The 25013-nt window shown below is 40.5% G+C and overlaps 1 long non-coding RNA gene across 1 annotated transcript; it reads left to right on the top strand.

Annotated features, from left to right (window-relative positions):
* The first annotated feature begins 265 nt into the window (after nucleotides 1–265).
* Nucleotides 266–24314, top strand: LOC142161911 (uncharacterized). Its single transcript, XR_012693636.1, has 2 exons — nucleotides 266–657; nucleotides 24072–24314. It is a non-coding gene; the product is annotated as an uncharacterized LOC142161911 (long non-coding RNA).
* Nucleotides 24315–25013: the final 699 nt, after the last annotated feature.

Raw genomic sequence — 25013 nt, 5'->3', positions numbered from 1 at the left:
TAATTTTTTAATTTAAATTAATTTAGAAATTTAATTTAGGTTTTTAATTTATTAAAGGAAAAAAGGAAAAAAACAAAAAGAGAAAAGAAATTGAAAAAGGCTGTTTTTAAATTAAATTGGGCCAACTTTGATGCCAAGCCCAAAATTCCACCCCAATTCAGCCTCATACCCAAACCCATGACCCGAACCGGCCCAACCCATCGACCCATTACCCCTTTTCCTAAAAACCTAGGGACATATATCAGAAGGCCTAATCACATTAGGAGATCAGATCTTTGAACCCTTCAGCAAACGACGTATTCCTCCTCCTTCAACACAAAATAGCGAAACTCCCCTTGAAAGAAACCAAAGAGAACGAGCAGTGCCTTCCCTTCCCATTTCTGCTTTCATCTTCTTCGTCAATCACCATGAATGCTGGCCAAACCAGCCCTGAAAACTCCATCGCCGGCGAACTCGCTGAAAATGAGAGAGGAGTAGTCACCTGAAGTTGAAACTCGTTGTTGTTGCTGTTGTAAAGTAGCCGGGCTCCATTTTCACGTTTTAAGCTCTATTTGGGTGAATTTTGTTGGTTTCGCCATTGTCGATTTCTGCTAGCATTAGCTGAGCCCTTTCTTTGATTCTTTGGTCTGTCTTTTCTCGGCTATTTGCTGCTTCTAGGTATGTAAGATATCCATCAATTTGTTTTCTTTTAAATTAATGAAAATGTTAATTGTTTGATGTTGTATCTATTCAAAACTTCATGGATCCAATATTGTTATCCATTCCATGGCTTAAAAGATCTATCTGTTTGATATTATGTGTGCTTAAGCTAATTGTTGCTCCACGCTAGACTTTCAAGTTGCTGAATTTGCTCAGTTACATTTATCTGTTTATACCTATTCTAGTTATTTAATATTGAGCATGTTGGTTGAAACAGAAACAAATCGATTTAGTTCTTCGATAATTTTTTTTGTATGAATCTGTTCTTTTTGTATTTGAGCATGTCTTGGAGTTGTTATATTAATTCTCGAGTTCATCTCGCTTTTTTTGATTTGCGCGTGACTACAGTACATTGCTTATGAATACTTGATCCCTATTTCTATTTTAGTGTCATGTTTATTTTGCCTTATTTGTTTGTTCCTGTGGAAAGCATTTCTTTTTTCTGCCCTCCTCTTTGTTATTTGATCTTAGCCACAAATTAAGGAAAAATTAATAAAGAGAAGTTGCTTTACTATTGTATTTTGATGTGCTTAGTTAATCTAAAATGGGTTAAGCAGCACATTCTACATTTTGTTAGTTGTGAAAAAAAAAACGGAATATTGGTTGGTGTACTTACTTCCTCTCCATTCGCTATAGACAATTAATACCAGCTTCTATATGTTCTCTACTGCTCGTGCTGGTCCTCTGATTATCAGCCATAAAGATAGCATCCCAAGCTTAGAAAGAAATAATTCATATACATCCTAGCTTGCATTAGGCACGATTAAATAAATCATCACAACTACGGATACAGTTCCCATAGCGTATTTGTGATACCTAATTTCAAATTAGTTTTAAAGATGAACATCTGTTAGTTCGCTTTAGTTGACTACAATCTTTTGAAATAAATTGAGGTGTGCCATACACAAACAAAATCCATAACTTATGGCCCTCGCATTAATGCAAAAAATCAATACTTTGAACATTCGTAGTTTGCTTTAGGCACGTAATTAAATCATTACAACTACAGGTACGGTTCCCGTGGCGTAGTTGTGATACCTAATTTCAAATTAGTTTTAAATATGAACACCAGTAGTTTGCTTTAGTTGAGTACAATCTTTTGAAATAAATTGAGGCGTGCCATCCACAAATGAATCCCATAATTTATGGCCCTTATATTAAAACCAAAATTAGCGGACAAATACTTGGAACATTTATAACTAGTCTAAAAAACAATTTGAATATTTGTTGTTTGCTTTAGGCGCGTTTTATAATAAACCATTGTGACTATGGGTACGGTTCCCGTGGCATAGTCATGATACCTAATTCCCAAATTCGGGGTGCATTTCATGTAACCCTATCATAACAACTTCGAATATTAATAAAATACACATGTCGTGAATCGCGAGTGCATTTCATGTAGCGTGGTTCGCGGCGTGTTCCAAAACAAACAAGTTTACGACAATCATAGCTTGTTCCAGAAATAATTCCATAAATCCTAAAAGCAGTTTTAAAATAATTAAAAGGCGGTTATAAAGCTAAAAATGCACAATAGGTTTAAAACATGTAGTTAATCAGATAATATGCCAATATTAATAGTTTAAGCGACCGTGCTAGAACCACAGAACCCGAGAATGCCTAACATCTTCTCCCGGGTTAACAGAATTCCTTACTTAGAATTTTTGGTTCGCAGGCTTTGTTCCTCGATTTGGGATTTTAAAATAAACCGGTGACCTGGGACACCAAATAAACTATTCCAAGTGGCGACTCTGAAAAATTAAATAAAATAATCCCATTTTGATTTATGTCATTTTAATTGGAAAAACTCCCGTATATTCGCCCTCGGGTGTAAAAAGGAGGTGTGACAGCCACTGGACAGGGAGGGATATTGACTTCGGTATTGATTTGGAGCCGAGAACTCAACCCATTTCTATTCCATCGTATCGTATGGCACCGACAGAGTTAAAGGAATTGAAGGAGCAGCTTCAGGAACTTCTTGATAAGGGGTTTATTCGGCCTAGTGTGTCACCGTGGGTTGCACCAGTTCTATTTGTGAAGAAGAAGGATAGCACTATGAGAATATGCATTAACTACAGGCAGTTGAACAAAGTCACAATCAAGAACAAGTATCATTTGCCTTATATTGATGATTTATTTGACCAGCTTCAGGGAGCGAGGGTGATCTCCAAAATTGATCTTAGGTCAGGGTATCACCAGTTGATTATTAGGGACTCGGACATTCTTAAGACGACTTTCAGGACCCGATATGGTCATTATGAGTTCCTTATGATATCTTTTGGGCTGACCAATGCCCCAGCAACGTTCATGCATTTGATGAACAACGTGTTTCGACCTTATCTTGACTCGTTTGTTATTGTATTCATTGATGATATCCTAGTGTACTCTCGTAATCAGGAGGAGCACGCCGAGCATTTGAGAGTTGTATTGCAGCGGTTGAGGGAGGAGAAGCTTTATGCTAAGTTCTCCGAGTATGAGTTTTGGCTCAATTCAGTGGAGTTCTTGGGGCACATGGTATCCAGTGAGGGTATTCAGGTTGATCCGAAGAAAATAGAGGCGGTCCAGAGTTGGACCAGATCATCCTCAGCCATAGAGATTCGTAGCTTCCTTGGTTTGGTGGGTTATTACCATCGATTCGTTCAGGGATTGTCATCTATTGCATCACCCTTGACCATATTGACCCAAAAAGGGTGCTCATTTCAGGTGATCAGATGAGTGTGAGGCGGACTTTCAGAAGCTCAAGACTGCCTTGACCACAGCTCCAGTGTTAGTTCTGCCATCAGCTTCAAGTTCTTATATAGTATATTGTGATTCTTCCTGGGTCGGCATTGGGTGTGTGTTAATGCAGGAGGGTAGAGTGATTGCTTATGCTTCTCGTTAGTTGAAGCCCCGTGAGAAGAACTACCTTGTTCATGATTTGGAGTTGGCTTCCATTGTTCACGTGTTGAAGATTTGGAGGCACTATCACTATGGTATGTCTTGTAAGGTGTTTACTGATAATCGTAGCCTCCAACACTTGTTCAAGCAAAAGGATCTCAATTTGAGGCAGCGGAGATGGTTGGAGTTGCTAAAGGATTATGACATTACTATCTTGTACCTTCCGGGAAAGGCCATGTTGGTTGGTCCAAGTAAAAGTGAAGTTTTGAAGACTGAAGCACAGTTATAATCAACTCAAACAGGCGAGATGCACGTGAAGGAGACAAACCTAACTTATTAGAAGTGATATCTCCTGATCATGATAAAAAATGTTGCATATTGGATAAGGAGAAAGACTCCTTACACAAGGAGAATACGGTTTAGAAAAGGATAGAGTTAGTGTATGAGATCAACTAGAACTCTTCCACCACGGAAGAGTAGCATCAGTATCCTAGTCAATCTCTAATTGCTAACTCCTTAAATATTAGTGTTGTTCTCTTTTATAGGTAACACACATAAGTAGAAGTTAAACATGAATTGAGAGGAAAATAGCAAGGCAATTTTGCAAGCAATTTATGTGTGATTCAAGCGTGCAAACCTGAAGCTACTTGAACCAGATAGAAGAACCAGTTCCAAGTGTCTATCTTTTATTCTAATTCAATTGTAGTAGGTGATTTTACATTTTACTTTTCAGCTTATTTAGAAGCAATTATATTAGGTACTTAGAGTTTTCAAGTTAGAGTTAACTTGAAGTTGTCGCAACAGTTGATGCTGTGTGCCACAACGGGATTAGAGTTAATCCTAGATTTACAAAAGAGTTTTTGTAAATGCAGTTTTTGGCTCAGTGATTTTAGTGGATAGTTTGAGAAAACCTACTGGAAGGTAGGTCGTGGTTTTTTCACTTTTTGAGCCAGGTGTTTTCCACGTAAAATCTATGTGTTCTTTATTTTTTGTATTTATTATTCTGCAACAGTAGTAATTGGAACACATAGAAGAATGATGCCCTTTTATAATGAAGTTAAGCAAAAATTGGGTATCACACAAATCACCCCCCTCATGTGTGGTATTGAAGTATAAAACATCAATTTGTATCAGAGCGGGTTATTATTGAAGAGGCTAACACCTTAGGAATAGATCAAGATGAGTGCACCACCTGGAAACTAGGAAGGACAATCCACTGCTAGGCCTCCACTCTTTAATGACCAGTACTATTCCTGGTGGAAGAACAGGATGAGAGACCACATCATAGGAGAAGACTATAAACTTTGGGACATTGTTACTAATGGTCCCCTGGATACTACAAAGAAGAATGCTCAATGAGTGGATGTGCCAAAGACGAGAACTGACTGTACTGCTGAAGATTTGAAGAGATGGGAAAAGAATGCCAAGGCCAAGAAATGACTTGTGTGTGGACTAGGTCCAGGCGAGTACAGCAGAATTCAAAGTTGTACTATTGCTAAGGAGATCTGTGACACTCTACAAGTGGCCCATTAAGGAACTCCTCAAGTAAAGAGATCAAGAAGAACACTGCTGTATTCTCAATATGAGAATTTCACCATGAAGGAAGGTGACACCATCCAAGAGATGTACTGTCACGACCCGGATTTCCCACCATCGGGTGTCGTGATGGTGCCTACTATCGGAGCTAGGCAAGCCAAATATTTAAAACACCTTTCCTGCTTTCTTTCAAACAATATAATAAACGAGACAAAATTTAAGCGGAAGACTTTAAATCTAAAGCAACTGAGAACCAAAAGTGCGGAAGTTTGAACCAAAATGCTACCCAGAGTCTGGTGTCACTACCTCACGGACTACTACAGAATACTACAATCAATGTCTGAAAGGAAAATACATAATGTTTGTCTGATACAATATAAACAAACAAAAAAAAACATGGAAAGGGACTTCGGCCTGCGAACACCAGCTAGGCTACCTCGAGAGTCCCTGGACTGAAGATAGCTCCCAAAAGTCCTACTGTTGCGGTCCGTAAGCTGCTCCCTGATCTGTGTACAAAAATGCACAGAGTGTAGCATCAGCACAACCGATCCATGTGCTGGTATGTGCCTGGCCTAACCCCGGCGAAGTAGTGACGAGGCTAGACAGTATCTACCACAATTAACCTGTACAGATATATACAACAAGTGCAAGAAAACAATAACAAGATAATACAAAGTAAAATTGGGAGGGGACATGCTATCGGGGAGTAGCAGATAAAAATGAAATATCGGAATAAACAGAAGAAACTCTGGTTTCCATGATATATATATATATATATATATATATATATATATATATATATATATATATATATATATATATATAAGTGGACGACGTGCCACACGATCCCATAATATCATATATAAGTGGACGGCGTGCCACACGATCCCATAATATCATATATAAGTGGACGGCGTGCCACACGATCCCATAATATCATATATAAGTGGACGGCGTGCCACACGATCCCATAATATCATATATAAGTGGACGGCGTGCCACACGATCCCATAATATCATATATAAGTGGACGGCGTGCCACACGATCCCATAATATCATATATAAGTGGACGGCGTGCCACACGATCCCATAATATCATATATAAGTGGACGGCGTGCCACACGATCCCATAATATAATTTGAAACATCTGATTTTGTAAGGAGAGTCCCATTAGGGGAAATCAACAACATATCACTCTAACCCGACAAGGGGACAACTAACAGCCCAAAATATCCCGACAAGGGAGAATATATATGTCGGTCTACACATCCCGGCAAGGGAGTAATCACAACACATTCTCTTTTTAAATCCATTCTTCCTCAACTAACACATTCATGTTCGAGCAAACGCTCCAAAAGTACACCAATCACAATTTTACCTCAACCGTTCACATTATATGAAGCTCATCAAATAAACAAGGAGGTTGTGTCACGTTATTCGAATTAAAAGCAATTAAGACTCACAGTCATGCTAGACTCCGGTGCATAGATAACCGTCACCATGCCTATACACCGTACTCCACATTAGCAAGTAGCAAATAACATCCTAATCCTATTCCCTCAAGCCAAAGTTAGAACAAACACTTACCTCGAATGCTCCAAACTCAACTCACGCTTCTAGTATAGCTTTACCTCTTGATTCCACCACCAATCCGCTCGAATCTAGTCATAAGTTACTTAATCACATTAATAATTACTAAATGAATCATCCCCAATGCATGAAAATAGATTTTTTTAAAGGTTTTTCCCAAAAAGGTCAAAAATACCCCCGGACCCATGTGGTCGAAACTCGAGGTTCAAACCAAAACCCGGTTACCCATTCCCTCATGAATCCAAATATATGATTTGTTTTGAAATTGGACCCCAAATTGAGGTCCAACTTCTCAATTTGTAGAAAACCTAGGTTCTACCCAAAACACCCAATTTCACCCCCTTCAAATCTTTGATTTGGTCGCTTTTTGATCGGTAAAGTAGTCAACATGTTGACTGGGCTGGTCAGACTTGCTTGGTCAAAGAAATATTGAAATTAGCGACCAACTTTAGTCGCTAATGTGTGACCCAGTTATAACGTTTTAATAATTATATTATTAGTTAAAATATTTTTTAAAATATAAATAAATAATATTTAAAATTAGTGACTAAAGTTGGTCGGTTATGAAAGGGAAAACAATAGCGACCAACTTTGTTCGCTATTTTGGGACCCAGTTCTAACGTTTAATAATTATATTATTATTTAAAATATTTTATAAAATATAAATAAATCTTATTTAAAATTAGCGACCAACGTTGGTCGCTATTTTTTAATTCTGGATAATTAGCGACCAAAGTTGGTCTCTTTTCAGGTCAACATTGGTCAAAATTAAAAATCACTTTTGTATTTACTATCTAAATAATATAAATATAATCCGTTAACACTTTTGTAATACAAGAGATAAATACACTAAAATATACCCTAACATGCTATATATGTAGTTAAAGTAGTACAACAAAGCGTGTATATATATATATATATATATATATATATATATATATATATATATATAACACGCTTTGTTGTACTACTTTAACTACATATATAGCATGTTAGGGTATATTTTAGTGTATTTATCTCTTGTATTACAAAAGTGTTAACGGATTATATTTATATTATTTAGATAGTAAATACAAAAGTGATTTTTAATTTATATATATATATATAGGTCGAAATATTTTGGTTTTAATATTCAATGATGTATCTGAGTAGGTTATAAGTCGATGAGTCAACTTACACACAGATATATTTGATGAAAATTATATATATACTAATTAGGATCTTGACAAGTCAAGATCCTTGTCACGACCCTAAACCCGTACCTGGTCGTGATGAGGCCTCTCGTGAAGACAAGGCCAACCAACTTTTCCCAATTCGATGCTAAACAGTTAAACAACAAGAAAGCAGTCTAAAACATGATTTAATAATACTAAGTAGCGGATAATATCATGAAAATGCGGAAGTACAACCCAACACAGCCCTAACCGGGGTATCACTAGTCATGAGTATTTATAAGTCATAATACAAATCTGCTAAGACTATAAACTAGTACAACTGTCTGAAAAGAGATAGAAATGATAAAGGAGGAGGAGGACGGGACTGCGAACGTCGAGCAGCTACCTTGTGAACTACGAATGTCCGCCTGAAGCTGGAAGAATTAACACTCAAGAGCGGAACTGGCTATGCTTGAATCTACACACAGGGGTGCAGGGAGTAAAGTAAGTACTCCAACTCAGTGAGTAACAAATATAAATAAAGATTGAAAGCAAGAAAACACGTAAGACACAAGACATTCTATAATGAAGTAGTAAAACCATTTGAAAATAGTAAACCAGTGAAAAGATAAGTAAAATCCTTTTTCAACAAGTAAACAGGTAAGTGACAGGCAAATTAAGGTAGAATAAAAACATAGAAGTTCGCCCCTCAGGCACTGTATCAACAAAACTGCCCCTCGGGCAACATCTCAGAACAATACCAGCCCCTCGGGCTCAATCTCACATCACAATAGGTACTCGCGCTCACTGGGGGTGTGCAGACTCCTGGAGGGACCCCTTACGGCCCAAGCGCAATAACAAGGCATCTCGTGGCATCAACACTAGGATCTCGGCCTCATATCAATCAATCCACCTCGTGGCGTACATATCGCAAGCCCTCAACCTCAAATCAATATCAGTGTTTCCTCACAACATAGTCCCTCGACCTTACTCAGTCAAAAATCCTCACCAGCCACTCAGGCAATAGTAAAACAGTGTTGCTCAGCCCAAACATCATTTAAAATATCATTTAAGTATTAAAACTAAGTAAACATGGTTGAGTAAGAAAACAGTAGAAAATAACATGACTGAGTTCAAGTATAAAATCAAGACAGTGAGGAAATATTAAAAAAAATCCCCGAAGGGTTCAAATAGTTGGCACGAAGCCAAAATATGGCATTCAGCCAAATAATGATGATAACAAATAGATTTCAAGCAAATACGCAGTAAAATCATCAATCGGGACGGACCAAGTCACAATCCCCAATAGTGCACGACTCCACACTCGTCATCAAGCATGTGCCTCACCTCAATATAGCACTACGATGTGCAATCCGGGGTTTTAAATCCTCAGAACATCATTACTCACCTCGAACCGGTCAAATCTCTAACTCGCGACGCCTTTGCCCCACGAATCGGCCTCCATACACGTCGAATCTATCCAATATCAGAACGAGAACGTCAAAATATGCTAAGGGAACGAAACACAAGCGAAAATAATCAATAAAGAGCATAAATCCCGAAATTACCAAAACCCGACCCCCTGTTCCACGTCTCAGAATGTAATATTATTTACACCAAAAGATTCCTTATCTCCCCACGAGTTCATACATATCAAAAGTTCAGAAATTCGACCCCAAATGGTCCTTCAAATCCCCAAGTAAAAGCCTAAGTTCCCAAGCTCTAGTTTCCCCAATTTTCACCCTTAATTTCCATGATTTCTAGCTTTAATCCGTGAAATAATATCATAAGAACGAGTTTTAGGTCCAAATTCCTTATCTCAATGAAGTTCCCTTGAAATCCCTCTTTCAAATCGTCCAAAAAGCTCCAAAGCCGAAGTAAAAAATGGTGAAAATAGCTAAAATTCGCGAAGGACACAATTTATACTTTCTGCCCTGAACTTTTCGCATTTGCGGCCCAATACCCGCTTCTGCGGTACCGTATTTGCGATTATTTCTCCGCTTCTGCGGAAATCAGTTAATGGACTAAAATCGCTTCTGCGATAAATCTTCCGCATCTGCGCCTTCGCGGGTGCGGTCCATCAACCGCATCTGCGGTCACTCCCTTTCCAGGCATTTCCGCTTCTGTGATACATTATTCGCATCCGCGACTTCGCAGATGCTGTCCCATTAGCCGCTTCTGTGGTTCCTGCTCCTCAAACCTTATTTCACTTCTGCGGCCGATCTCCTGCACGTGCGGCGTCGCACCTGCGGTCCCCAATCCTTATGTGTGGAAATACCGGAAGCAGCAAAAGTTCAGCAACTGCAAACATTCCTCAAACTCCCCGTCAACCATCCGAAATCACCCCGAGGCCCCCCGGGACCTCAAACAAAAGCACAAACATATCCTAATACCTTATTCAAACTTGTTCCAATCATCAAAACACCTCAAGCAACATCAAATCACCCAAAACACATTGAATTCAAGCCAAACTTTCTAAAATCTTACAAATTCCGCTTCTAATCAAAAACCCAACCAAACCACGTCTGAATGGCCGGAAATTTTGCACACACATCCCAAATGACTCAATGGAACTATTGCAACTCTCAGAATTTCATTCCGACCCCAATATCAAAATCTCGCCTACCGACCGAAAATCGCCAAAATATCAACTTTGCCAATTCAAGCCTAAATCTACTACGAACCTCCAAAACTCAGTCCGATCACGCTCCTGAGTCATATATCACCTCCCGAAGCTAACCGAACCATCAGAACTCACATCCGAGCCCTCTAACACATAAGTCAACATCCGGTTGACGTTTCCAACTTTAAGATTTCTTAAAGAGACTAAGTGTCTCAAACCTTACCAAAATCATTCCGGATTCGATCCGACCAACCCGATACTATAAAACACGGATAGCAAAGCATAAAGAAGCAGAAATGGGGGAAACATACCAGTAACTCATGAGACGACTGGCTGGGTCGTCACATCCTCCCCAACAACGTTCATCCTCGAACGAGTCAAGAAACATACCTAAAGCCTCATTTGCTCCGCATCTCCCGCTCGGTCTCCCAGGTAGCCTCCTCCACGGGTCGACCTCTCCACTGCACTTTCACTAAAGGTATATCCTTTGACCTCAACTTTCGAACCTGATGACCCGAAATAGCTACTGACTCCACATCATAGGTCAAATCATCATCCAACTGAACCGTGCCGAAATCCAGAACATGAGATGGATCTCTAGTATACTTCCGGAGCATAGAAAAATGAAATACCGGATGCACACTCGACAAGCCGAGTGGCAAAGCAAGCTCATAAGACACCTCCCCAATCCTCCAAAGCACCTCAAAAGGTCCAATAAACCGCGGACTCAATTTTTCTTTCTTCCCAAATCTCATAACACCCTTCATGGGCGAAACCTTCAACAGAACCTTCTCACCAACCATGTAGGACACATCTCGAACCTTCATGTCAGCATAACTCTTTTGCCTCGACTGCGCTGTACGAAGCCTTTCCTAAATCACCTTCACTTTTCCCAAAGCATCCTGTACCAAGTCTGTCCCCAATAGCCTGGCCTCACCGGGCTCGAACCAGCCAACTGGAGATCTACACTGCCTCTCATACAAAGCCTCATATGGAGTCATCTTAATACTCGACTGGTAGCTGTTGTTATAAGCAAACTCTGCAAGCAACAGAAACTGATCCCATAACCCTCCGAAGTCAATGACACAAGCACGCAACATGTCCTCCAATATCTGAATAGTGCGCTTGGACTGCCCGTCCATCTGAGGGTGAAAAGTTGTGCTCAACTCAACCTGAGTACCCAACTCTCACTACACAGACCTCCAAAACTGCGATGTAAACTGAGTGCCCCTATATGAAATGATGGAAACGGGGACACCATGCAAATGAACAATCTCTCGGATGTAGATCTCTGCCAACCGCTCTGAAGAATAGGTAGTACACACAGGTATAAAGTGCGCGGACTTGGTCAATCGATCCACAATCACCCAAATAGCATTGAACTTTCTCAAAGTCTGTGGAAGTCCAACAACAAAGTCCATAGTGATCCTCTCCCACTTCCACTCGGGAATATCCATCTGCTGAAGCAAGCCACCCGGTCTGTGATGCTCATATTTCACCTGCTGATAATTGAGACACTGAGCTACAAATCCCACAATGTCTTTCTTCATTCTTCTCCACCAATAATGCTGCCTCAAATCCTGATACATCTTCGCGGCACCCGGATGAATGAAATACCGCGAGCTATGGGCCTCCTCCAGAATCAACTCCCGAAGCCCATCTACATTGGGCACACAAATCCGGCCCTGCATCCTCAACACCCCATCATCACCAATGGTCATATCTCTGGCATCATCATGCTGAACTTTGTCCTTAAGGACAAGCAAATGCGGATCATCATACTGGCGCTCTCTGATGCGATCATATAAGGAAGACCGAGAAACCACACAAGCCATTACCCGACCGAGCTCCGAAATATCTAACCTCACAAATCGATTGGCCAAGGCCTGAACATCAACTGCAAGAGGTTGTCGCGCCCCCTTTTTCTAGAGCAAAATCGGGTGTATGACATTTGGAGGGACAACTCGTTCCTTTTGGGAATTGCGTTTGCATTTGAAGAGTCGCCACCTAATGATTAAGGTGCATTAGGACACCAATAGAGATTTAACTTTGAGTTTGTTTGAATAACCGGAGATTGGGTAAGGGCTTAAAATTATCCCAAGGGTCCACCAATATGGTTCCCGGCCAAACAGTTATTGTGAATTTAGCAAATAGACAGGTATGGGCTCAAATATTATGGGATTTAAACACATAAAGAAAGAACATTTGAAAGAAGTGTCTTAAAAAGAAAGAGTTTGCAAATAAAGGAAAGGGGTCCTAGGTTTATATTTAATATGGATCACCACATACAATGTCCGGTAATCACTCCTCAATGAGGGGCTACACGTGACATTATCGCGTGGTCATCATATCCATATCTATCCTTCCCACCCGTTAAGGTATTTAAAGTGCGGATTGGTCTCGTTTACTTATTGCATGCTATTACCCGCCCCAATCCTATCAGTCCCAGAGGCATTTGAGACTACTAATCTAAAAGGGAAGGATGTTGGGCTTATTTGGAGTTTCAAAGGTAAAACTCTAGGCGACATACAAAACACGCATTGCAAATCGAGGAAAACACATAACAAGCAGAGGCTCAGATATTCCTCCTTAAACAAAGAAGCACGTAATTAGCATGACTTACACATACTGTTTAGGTCTGATTTTAAAGGTATTAAAAACGAGTGAGAGGAAATTGTTGAGACAGTTTCAGCTTATCACATAACTCAGATAAGAAGTCCGAGTCAGGCCTGCCTGCTGGTTGTAATTATTAACAAAAGCAGATTCAGTTTATATTTGTTACCCTAAGGCTCGCCTAAGTGTGGGACAAATATCCTATGAGCATGGTATCTACTGGATTCAGAAAGCAATCAAACAGTAAGGCTCGAAATGAATCGTTTGAATGCATACTTGTTAAGCTCGCTAAGTGATGGACTCAGATTATTAAAAGAGAGGCAGAATTTAAACGAATTGATTGCAAGTTCTGCAAACGATAACAGTCATTACTACTGGTTTTAATCTAACACTGAGTGAGGCGAATCAGATTTTTATTAGAAACTCCTATATGCATGCTTTCTAGGCGTTACTGATTTAAGACCTTGTAGACGTGGTGTCTAAATGCGAACCTTGTTTTAAACCTTGTACAGAATTGAACATTTCTATATGCATGATTTCTATACGAAATTACATATGTAGAATCCTATAGACATGATTTCTAAGTGATGTTTGAACATGCAGAATTCAGAACATCCTATAGGCATAATTTCTATATGAAGTTAAATATGCAGAACCCTATAGGCATGATTTCTAAGTGAAGTTTGAACATGCAGAATTCAGAACATCCTATAGGCATAATTTCTATATGAAAGTTAAATATGCAGAACCCTATAAGCATGATTTCTAGATGTAATTGAATATGCAGAATTCTATAGACATGGTTTCTATATGAGATTGAATATGCAGGAATATAGTAGTCCTATAGTCATGATTTCTATATGGAGTTGAATATGCAGAAATTAAAACATTCCTATAGGCATGGTATCTAAATGAAGTTTGAATATGCAGAATTAAAAGTACCCTATAAGCATGTTTTCTACCCTTGCATGCATAGTTACCCAACCCTTTTCACTAACCAACCCCTGTTTATCACAAACCATAATAAATAAAATTACATTAGGAAAAGTAAAAAAAAAGGTACAACTAGAGGAGGCTTGACTCTTGACTTCCTCTCTGAGTTACGAGATAAATAATTCAAAGACCATTGATCCAAAGTCTTTCTCCAATTTGAGTGTGCTAGAGTTCCCTAAGAGCCTCAATGGGACTCCGGGCACTGCTCACACCCAAATTGTATTATCAGAATAGGGGCAAATGCAGTGTGGAAGTGCCAGCCCTCAAGTGTCCAAGTTCAGAGGGAACTCAAGGGGTCCCAAGGCAAGGCTCACAAGAGGGGGGCAGAACTTAAAGTCTAAGAGAGAATGTAAGTGAAGAGCAAAGTTCTAAAGGGGTGAAGGAGAGAGAAACATCTACAAACAAGTACACAAAAGTGGTTCAGGGGAATAGGGAAATTGCAAAGAGCCTATGTGCTTAGGCAAGGGTAAGCTTTGGGCATGCACAACAATAGACAATACTGGCATGCCTATAAGCCTACCGGAACATATAATATCAGAAAAACATAGAAGTAGGGGATCGAGCTTGAGTCATGGGCAGTAATATTCAGTACTGTCATGCCTCAAGCAAACCATAGCATCAAACACATTGGGGTGGGGGTTTGGGATTCATAATAGATTCAGAACAGGCAGAAAGAAATTATAACATGCTAAAATAAGTACTGAACTAAACACAAGCAGTAGACATACAAGAAGGTAAAAGTATTAAGTGAACACATTGTTGTGATGCTGGAATTTTAATCAGAACATACCAGTTCAAAGAAGCAAAATACAGTAGTAGCAGTACTTGAAAGAAAACAGGCCACAATACAAGTAACAAAAGAGAAAGGGCTTTTTGAATGTGAGTGTGAGTTCAGAAAACTAAGAGTGTTCGTGTGTGTTTGAGTCAATAAAAGAGCATGCTATTTATAGTTTGAAAACAGGTAGAGCATAAGGCAAGAAAATAACCATGTACCAATTAAAATCAATCAGTAGAAGAACTTCCTTTAATTAAGAAGTTCAAACTTAAACGATAATGAGCAAAAATTATTTAAGGAAAGAGATCAAATAAGCATCTTGTGCAAAGTAGATAATTAGGGGTAAATACATAGGAGTTTAATTAAGGGAAGGATCTTTGAAATACACGGTTAAACAAATAAGGCAAGAATCAATCAGTACATAGTCAATTAAGGAGTCAGAGCTTCGAAATTACTGGTTCATGAATAAACCAAGTCAGAAAGGCTAAGGAAAGTTTTCAAATCAAACCAAGAAACAGGGAAATTAGTAAAACAAGAAAAGAATCAATCTTACACAAGGAGTCTGAAACCAATCAAAAATTGAAAGTCATTTTAGAGGAGAAGCTCAACATATATAAAGAGCACACAAGTATTAGGCATGCGAGGGTGAATTTAGGACAAAGAAAAGTGGCATGCAATTGCAAAATCAGTAAGTAGTGGACTATAGGAACATGGTAGTCACATAGGTCAGTTTCAGTAACTCAGCAATGGAGAAGAGAGAGAGTATCAAATAGCACACAAAGGGTCCAGTAGAAAGACCTTAGAAGAGTTTAGCAGGGAATCATAATCATATAAAGAAACAAAGGTCGAAACAAAGATTTCGAAGCTCAAACGAGCAGTAGATGAAATAACTTCAGAAACTCGAATAGGTCTAAAGCAGTTAGGGTTTTGAAATCAAATAAGTTTAGAGATGAAGAACAAGCAAATTACATACCAAATGGTCTCAAAACTCGAATGAATCCCCAAATTTAGGGTTTTGCCATCAATCGAGTGTAGAGATGAAAGGACAAGTAATCAAGGCAAAAGATACTAACGAAACAAGTTCAAAAATCTCAGAAAGGGACTGAGACTTTTAACATGCATTTTCCAGTAGAAGAAAATCATGAGAAACATAGTAGAAGAGCAACATCCGAAATACAGTAGAAGAACATCATAAGAAACACAGTAGAAGAAACACAACAGAAGAAACTCATAAGAAACATAGCAGAACATGCTAAAGATCAGAGAAACTTCTAAATAACTTAACAAAACCCTAGATCAAAAAAGATAAAGGATTTGAAAGCAGAGTTTTGAAAGAAACTTAAAAAAAATGTTTGGAAGTTTAGGGAGAACATGGATCTAGAACAGATCTAAAGAAATCAGAAGAACATTGAAGGTTAGAGTTTCAGAAGAAACCTAAAGGGTGAGAGAGGCTTGGAAATCATCGATCTAAGTAGGAGAGGACGAGATCAAGCTCGAATATCCATAGCTGGCCGGAGCAAGGTCGAAGATGGCCGGAGACAGCCATAGCACTAAAAACATCTGAGGTCTGGACCAACTCTCTTCAAGATCTGGCCTTGAAGCCATGATAATCGAGCATGTAGGAGTCGTAGGAGGCAGATACACGCCATCAATGGCCTTGGAAGCCATAGATTTCGGTGATTTTAGGGTGGAAGTGGAGGGAGACGGCGAGGGTTTCTAAGAGAGAATTGGGATAGGGGGAATCCAGAGGCGGCTATAGGTGAGAAGTGATTAGGGTTTGGGGGTATTGGGGAATTAAAAAAGGAAAGGTTGAACATGGGCCGTTGATCTAAGTGATCAACGGCTGGGATCAAAAGGGGTCCGGGCGGTTATTTGAATGGGTTGTGGGTCAGGTAGATTCAGGATTTGGACTGGGTAATTGGATTCAAAATTGGGTTCAAGTTGGGGTGCCAAATCTGGCTAAAATTGAAATGCAATGGGCTAACATTTAAATGACCATTTTTCCCTTGTTTGATTTTATAAAAATAGTAAAATAATTTCTGAAAATAAATTAAAGGTACTAAAATGATTAGTAGTACATAATTATCAAATTAAAAATACTGGAGTTAATTTTATAAATATAAACACAATTAAATCTTAAAAGAGGCTAATATTGCAATTATGTACAATTTAGCTTTAAAAATACTAAATAAATCTGTAAAAATATGCAAAAATTATGTTAGCTATATTTTAGTATATAAGAATACAATAAATGAATTACCAAAAAGATAATTTTGGAAATAATTATTGGGTTTTCCTTGATAAAATAGGGCAATGAATTGATTTAAAAATCTTTAAAAATTAAGAGAAAAATAATAAAACCTTGGGACATGCTTATATATGTATATACATGCTATTTTGAAAGTATTTTGCATATAAAAAATATACAGGGAAAAATTGGGTATCAACAGAGGTATCTCCCCAACTGGAATATATGCCAAACTCCCCATACTCACCGCCTTTCGGCTCAAAGCATCAGCCACCATATTGGCCTTTCCTAGATGGTACAATATAGTGATATCATAATCCTTAAGCAACTCCAACCATCTCCGTTGCCTCAAATTAAGATCATTTTGCTTGAACAAATGTTGTAGACTGCGATGATTGGTGAACACCTCACAAGATACGCCATACAAGTAATGCCTCTAAATCTTCAACGCGTGAACTATGTCAGCCAACTCCAAATCATGAACGAGGTAGTTCTTCTCATGGGGCTTCAAATGACGAGAAGCATAAGCAATAACTTTACCCTCCTGCATCAACATACAACCAATCCCAACTCTTGAAGCATCACAATACACGGTATATGAACATAAAGCTGATGGCAAAACCAACACTGGAGTTGTGGTCAAGGTTGTCTTGAGCTTCTGATATCTCTCCTCACACTCGTCCGACCATACAAATGAAGCACCCTTCTGAGTCAACTTGGTCAAGGGCGATGCGATAGATGAGAATACCTGAACAAACCGGCGATAATAGCCTGCCAAACCAAGATGGCTGCGAATCTCTGTAGCAGAGGACGGTCTGGGCCAACTTTGAACCGCCTCTATCTTCTTCGGATCAACCTGAATACCCTCGCTGGACACCACGTGCCCCAAGAAAGCCACTGAACTGAGCCAAAACTCACACTTGGGGAATTTTGCATAAAGCTTCTCCTCCCTCAATCTCTGCAACACAATGCTCAAATGCTCCGCGTGCTCCTCCTAACTACGCGAGTATACCAGAATATCATCAATGAAGACTATGACAAACGAGTCGAGATAAGGCCAGAACACGTTGTTCATCAAATTCATAAACGCCACTAGGGCATTGGTCAGCCTAAAAGACTCACCAAGAACTCATAATGACCATATCGGGTCCTGAAAGCTGTCTTAAGGATATCCGAGTCCCTGATCTTCAACTGGTGATAACCTGAATGGAGATCAATCTTGGAGAACACTCTCGCTCCCTGAAGCTGGTCGAATAAATCATCAATGCAAGGCAAATGATACTTGTTCTTAACTGTTACTTTGTTCAATTGCCTATAATCAATGCACATCCTCATAGTGCCATCCTTCTTCTTCACAAATAGAACCGGCGCACCCCAAGGTGACCACTAGGCCGAATGAACCCCTTATCAAAGAGTTCCTGAAACTGCTCTTTTAACTCCTTCAACTCCGCGGGTGCCATACGATATGACGGAATAGAAATAGGTTGAGTGCCTGGCACTAGGTCAATACCAAAATCAATATCCCTGTCCGTGGCATACCCGACAGGCCTGCAGGAAACACATCGGGAAAATCCCTCACAACTGGAACAGAATCAATACTGGGAGTCTCAGCACCGACATCCCGCACAAAGGCTAGATACAAAAGACAACCCTTCCCAATCATACGCTGGGCTTTCAAGAATGAGATCACTCTACTGGGAACAAAATCAGTCACACCTCGCCACTCGATCCATGGCACACCTGGTATAGCCAATGTGATTGTCTTAGCATGACAGTCTAGAATAGCACGACACGGAGATAGCCAATCCATGCCCAAAATGTCATTGAAATCCACCATGCTCAATAATAACAGATCCACTCGGGTCTCCAGACCCCCAATAGTCACCACACACGACTGGTACACACGGTCTACAATAACAGTATTGCCCACTGGGGTAGATACATAAACAGGTAAAGCAAGGAACTCATGGGGCGAACCCAAATAATGAGCAAAGTACAAGGACACATAAGAAAAGGTGGAACCGGGATCAAATAATATAGAGGCATCTCTATGGTAGACTGAAACAATACATGTAATAACAACATCTGAAGTAATAGCATCGGGTCTGCCTGGAAGTGCATAGAATCGGGCCTGACCACCACCTAATCGACCTCCCCCTTTGGGGCGACCCCAAGCTGACTGACCTTCGCACCTAGCTGGCTGGGCGGGTGGTGGTGAAGTAAGTGGCACTGATGCCGATGACTAACCCCTTTGCTGAGATGAACTCGCAAGACGACGAAGGCACTGCCTCCACATATGACCCATCTCACCACACGCATAACAACTCCTAGGTGCTGGATAAGGGGATTGAAGGGAACCCCTCGCACCAGAGTGACTAGCAGATGCACTCGGCATAGAAGAGCCCTGAACTGATGGAACACGGGACGAACTCTAAGCTGGAAGGGCACTAAGTGATAACTGGCCCTGATGAGAACTGTGAGAACCATGACCCGATGGAGACCCACGATAACCTGGGCGAGCTGGATGAGCATGGCAGAACAGACGACCTCTTGCCGTGCTGAAACTGACCTCTCGAAGGGGTACCACTGTAACTACCAGATCCTCAAGGCCTCTTGGCCTCCCTCTCCTCTCGCTCCTGGTGATGAATAGACTCAATCTCACGGGCAATATCCATAACCTCCTCAAAAGTAGCACCAATCACCCTCTCCCTGGGCATGAGAATACGAAACTGATAAGTGAGGCCATCAACAAACCTCCTAATCCTCTCTCTATCTGTCGGAACCAACCAGATGGTATGACGAGCTAACTCGGAGAACCTCAACTCATACTGCTACATGGTCATCTCCCCCTGATGCAACCACTCAAACTGCCTGCGCAGCTCCTCTTTGCGATACTGCAGCACATACTTTTCCAGAAAGAGAGAGGAGAACTGCTGCCAAGTAAGGGGTGCTGCACCAACAGGTCTACGCCTCTCAAAATCCTCCCACCAAGTGAAAGCGTCTCTTGAAAACTGATAAGTAGTGAAAGCGACCCCGCAGGTCTCCAGAATACCCGCTGTATGAAGCATCCGCTGACACTTGTCCAAAAAGTCCTAGGCATCTTCGCCCTCTGTACCACTGAAGGTCGGAGGCTGCAGTCTACCAAACCTCTCCAACCTACGTTGCTCATCCTCTGGCATGGCAGAAACTACATAATCCTGAGCAGCTGCAACCGGCTCGGCTGGATGTGCCCCCGGCGTCTGAAGTCCCTGCACGACCTGCTCAGGTGTGCGAGCGGCGGGAGTCTAATTGCCTCCCCTGGCCTGAGAAGTAGCTGCGGCTGTAGTGGCTGAAATTGCCTGAGCTAGGCTAGTGCAAACTGATAAGATCTGAGCCAAGGCCTCCTGAAAACCCGGAATCACAATGGGCACAACTGGTGCCTGAGCTGGTATTGCTGGAGCTCCCATAACTGTGACCTGATCCTGAACTGGGGCAACTGGTGGATCTGCATGTGTTGCCCTAGCTGCTCTGCCCCTACCACGACCATGGCCGCGTCCTCGGCCTCTGGTGGCCATAGCTGGTGGCACTGGTGGTCGTCCATCCTAACCGGTAATGCGTTTCCTCACCATCTGTGAGAGAATAGAATAACAAAAGTTTAGTACTCGGATCAACAAGTTCGCACGACAAGAATTTCAAGAATATGAAGTTTTTCCTAAAGGTTATGCAGCCTATCGAGGATAAATACAGATGTCTCCGTACCGATCCGTGAGACTCTACTAAACCTGTTCATGACTCGTGAGACCTATGTAACCTAGGCTCTAATACCAACTTGTCATAACCCTAAACCCGGACCCGGTCGTGTAACGACCCGATCGGTCGTTTTGAGCTCTAGCGCGTCGTTCAGCAGTTGGAAGTCATGAACAGCTTCATTTTAGGTATATTGACTTGTACGTATGGTCAGAGTTGAATTTCGGGAAATTCGGAGTCAAATTGAAAAGAAACTTTTCATTGCGGCAACCTTAAGTTGAAGAAAATGGCTAAGATTGGAATTTTGAGTAAACGACCTCGGAATTGGGATCTGAAAGTTCCAGCATGTTCGTATGATGATTTCGGACTTGGGCGTATGTCCGGATTTGGTTTTTGATAACCCGTGAGCATTTCAGCGTATATTGTGGAAGTTAGTATTTTAGAAGAATTTCATAAATTTGGGTTGGAAGGCATTTCAGTGTTATAGATGTCCGTTTGGGATTCCGAGTCTGGGAATAGCTCCGTATGGTGATTCTGGAGTTGGGAGCACGATCGGAAGTGGATTCGGATGTCCGGAGGTCATTTTGAAGTCACTTGGCTAAATATAGAAATTTAAAGGTTTTTGAGAAAATTCGACCGGAAGTAGAAATTTTGATATCGGGGTCGGAATACGGTTCCAAAAGATGGGGCAAGTCTGTAATGTCGAATGTGACTTGTGTGCAAAATTTGAAGTCATTCCAGAATGATTTTGGTAAGGTTTGAGACACTTAGTCTCTTTTAAGGAAGCTTAAGTTGGAAAAGTCAACCGGATATTGACTTATGTGTTAGAGCACTCGAAATGCGAATTTTATGGTTCGGATAGCTTCGTTAGGTGATTTGGGACTTAAGAGTGTGTCCGAAATATTTTTGTGATGACCGGTGTAGAATAAGCTTGAATTGGCAAAGTTAGTATTTTGGCGAATTCCGGTTGGTAGGTGAGATTTTGATCCGAGGGTCAGAATCGAATTCCGAGAGTTGCTGTACCTTCGTTATGTCATTTTGGACTTGTCTGCAAAATTTGAGGTCATTCGGACTAGTTTTGACGTGTTTCGGCATCAGATGCGAAAGTTAGAAGTTTCAAAGTTCATAGGCTTGAATCCGAGGTGAATTTAGTATTTTTGCGTTGTTTTTGGTGATTCGAAGGAACAACTAAGTTTGTGTCATATTATGGGACTTGTTAGTATACTTTGTTGGGATCCCATGAGGCTCGGATAAGTTTTGGAAGAGTTTTTAGAAGATTTTTACCGTTTTGAGCATAAGCATGTAATGATCTAAAGATTTATTTTTAGTTCTAGAGATCCAAATTTGATTTCGAGACTTCTAAAATTTAAATCATGAATTATAGGACTGATCTGGAAATTTTGGTTTAATTTCATCAAGTCGCGATTGAGTTTTTGACGTGAAATGTGAGTTAATTGTTTAACGAGCGAAATGGGTATTGAACTGGGCAAACGAGCCCTGAATTGAGTTTCGATTGAAGGTGTGTTCGTATTATTATTTGTGACTCATAGGAACAAGAATTGTCTAATTCCGAGTTCGTATGATGGAGTTAGAGCCATTTTAGTGAAAAATGGCCGTGCTGCAATTTCTTAAAAAGCTGCTGTATTTTCTGCAGCAGTGAACAGTACCCGCGCGGGTGAACAATGAACAGTGACCTCACGCGTATGAACAGTGCCCCCGCGTGAATAGTACCGAAAATTTCTGGACGGATTTAATGCCCCGCAGTCCTAGTTTGGTCATTTGTTTTTACTTCCAAGCTTGGATTTTGGGCGATTTTTAGCAAGAAATCTTGGGAAATCTTGAGGTAAGTCACTTGTGATTATTTCTACTCCATAATATTGAATTATTATCGAATAATCCGACTAGATTATATGTTTTTGAGGAGTAAATTGAAGATTTAGGCCTGGGGATTTGAAAATAAGATTTGAAGATTTGAGGGGTTATTTGAACTCCGATTTGGTAAATTTTATATGTACAGACTCGTGGCGAGACGAGGAATTCGGTGATGTGACTTTCGTAATTTTTTGAGAAGTGGGCCCGGGGCTCGGGTTTTGCGAATTTCGTGAATTTCGATATTTTTCGAGTCTTTTCAATTGGGTTATATTACCTTAGCCTATGGTAATGTATTCATTGTGGTTTTGACCAGATTTGACGCGCGAAGAGGTAAATTCGAGAGGCAAGGGCATAGCGGAGTAGACGTTGGACCGTCTTAAGGTGAGTAATGATTTTAAATGATGCACTGAGGGTTTGAAACCCCGGATTGCACAACATACTGCTATGTTGAGATGAGACACGCGTTGTATGACGAGCGCGAAGTCATTTACTATTGGGGATTGTGACTTGGTCCATCCAGTTGATATTTTTACCGCATAATTGATAAAGATTTATTGTTTTTTTCACTATGGTTGGGGCTTATTGCCATATTTGGGCTTCGTGCCAATTATCTGAAATCTTTTGCGAATTTACATCACTCTTTTCCTCACGAATTGAAATATTATTTGAACTCAGTCCAATTGAATTATATTATTTTGTGAATTCAACTACATTTATACTCAACTCGAGATTTAATGATATTTGTAATGCTGTTGAGCTGAGCACTATTGTTTTACTGATGCCCAAGAGGCTTATGATTATTTTCTAGACTGATTGAGGCCGAGGGCCATACGTGAGGATATGCTGAGTGATGTGAGGAGGCTTTCAGGCCTCGAGTGTTATATGAGGAGGCTTTCAGGCCTCGTGTGTGATGTGTGAAGGCTTTCAGGCCTATTGATATTGCGCTTGGGCTGTAGGAGCCCCTCCAGAGTCTGTACACACCCCCAGTGAGTGCAGGGTACCCAGGTGAGTTGGGAGTCGGCCCGAGAGGCCGTTGCTTGTGTCTGGTGAGTTGGGAGTGAGCCCGAGGGGCTGATGTTGTGTGCTGGTGAGTTGGGAGTAAGCCCGAGGGGCTGGTACTATACTGAGATTTACATATTGAGCCCGAGGGGCAAGCTTTTGATTTATCCTTACTGTGGAAATTATTTGTCTTTACTGTTTTAAAAGAAGAATTATCTGATACTCACTATTTGACTGTATAACTGATTTTACTACTTGTGATAGTGTTATATTGTGCCGTTATGAGATTTCATGTTTTCAGTCGTTATTTATTTTTATTACTCAGTGGGTCGGAGTACTCACATTACTCTCTGCACCATGTGTGCAGATACAGGCAGAGCTGAGTTCGCTCCTGAGCGCTGATTTTTTCCAGACCAGGCGATGACTAGGAGTAACGCGGTAGTTGTTGACGTCCTCAGCCCCGTTTTCTCCCTTATCTTTGTTATTTATGATAATTCCAGACTTTGTAAAATATTAGTAAACTCTGTAGTAGCTCATGACTTGTGGCACCCCGATTTCGGGCTGAGTTGGGAGGGTTTTTCTTGTTCTATCACGTTTATTTCGCATTTAAGATTATATTGCCCATGATTTAGACTTATTCCTGCTAAGTAATTTACAAAGAGATGTATTATTTTGTTGATTGGCTGGCCTTGTCCTCACGAGAGGCACCATCATGACCGGGTTGGGATTTTGGGTCGTGATAGGTCGTGATGGCGCCTCTCATGAAGACAAGGCCAGCCAACTATTCTCAATTCGATGTTAAACAGTTAAACAACAAGAAAGCAGTCTAAAACATGATTTAATAATACTAAGTAGTGGATAATATCATGAAAATGCGGAAGTAGAACCCAACACAACCCTAACCAGGGTATCACTAGTCATGAGCATCTATAAGTCATAATACAAATCTGTTAAGACTGTAAACTAGTACAACTATCTAAAAAGAGATAGAAATGATAAAGGAGGAGGAACACGAGACTGCGGATGTTGAGCAACTACTTCGTGAACTCCGAATGTCCGCCTGAAGCTGGAAGGATCAGCACTAGGGAGCGGAACCAGCTACGCCTGAATCTGCACACAGGGGTGCAGGGAGTAAAGTGAGTACTCCAACTCAGTGAGTAACAAATGTAAATAAAGACCGAAAACAAGAAAATATGTAAGGCACAAGGCATTCTATAATGAAGCAGTAAAACCATTTGAAAACAGTAAACCAGTGAAAATATAAGCAAAATCCTTTTTCAACAAGTAAACAGGTAAGTGACAGGCAAAT

This window comes from Nicotiana tabacum, chromosome 7, assembly GCF_000715075.1.
Source record: "Nicotiana tabacum cultivar K326 chromosome 7, ASM71507v2, whole genome shotgun sequence".
NCBI lineage: Eukaryota > Viridiplantae > Streptophyta > Magnoliopsida > Solanales > Solanaceae > Nicotiana > Nicotiana tabacum.
The sequence above is the reverse complement of the archived record's forward strand: the minus strand, read 5'-3'. Positions and strand labels throughout refer to the sequence as shown.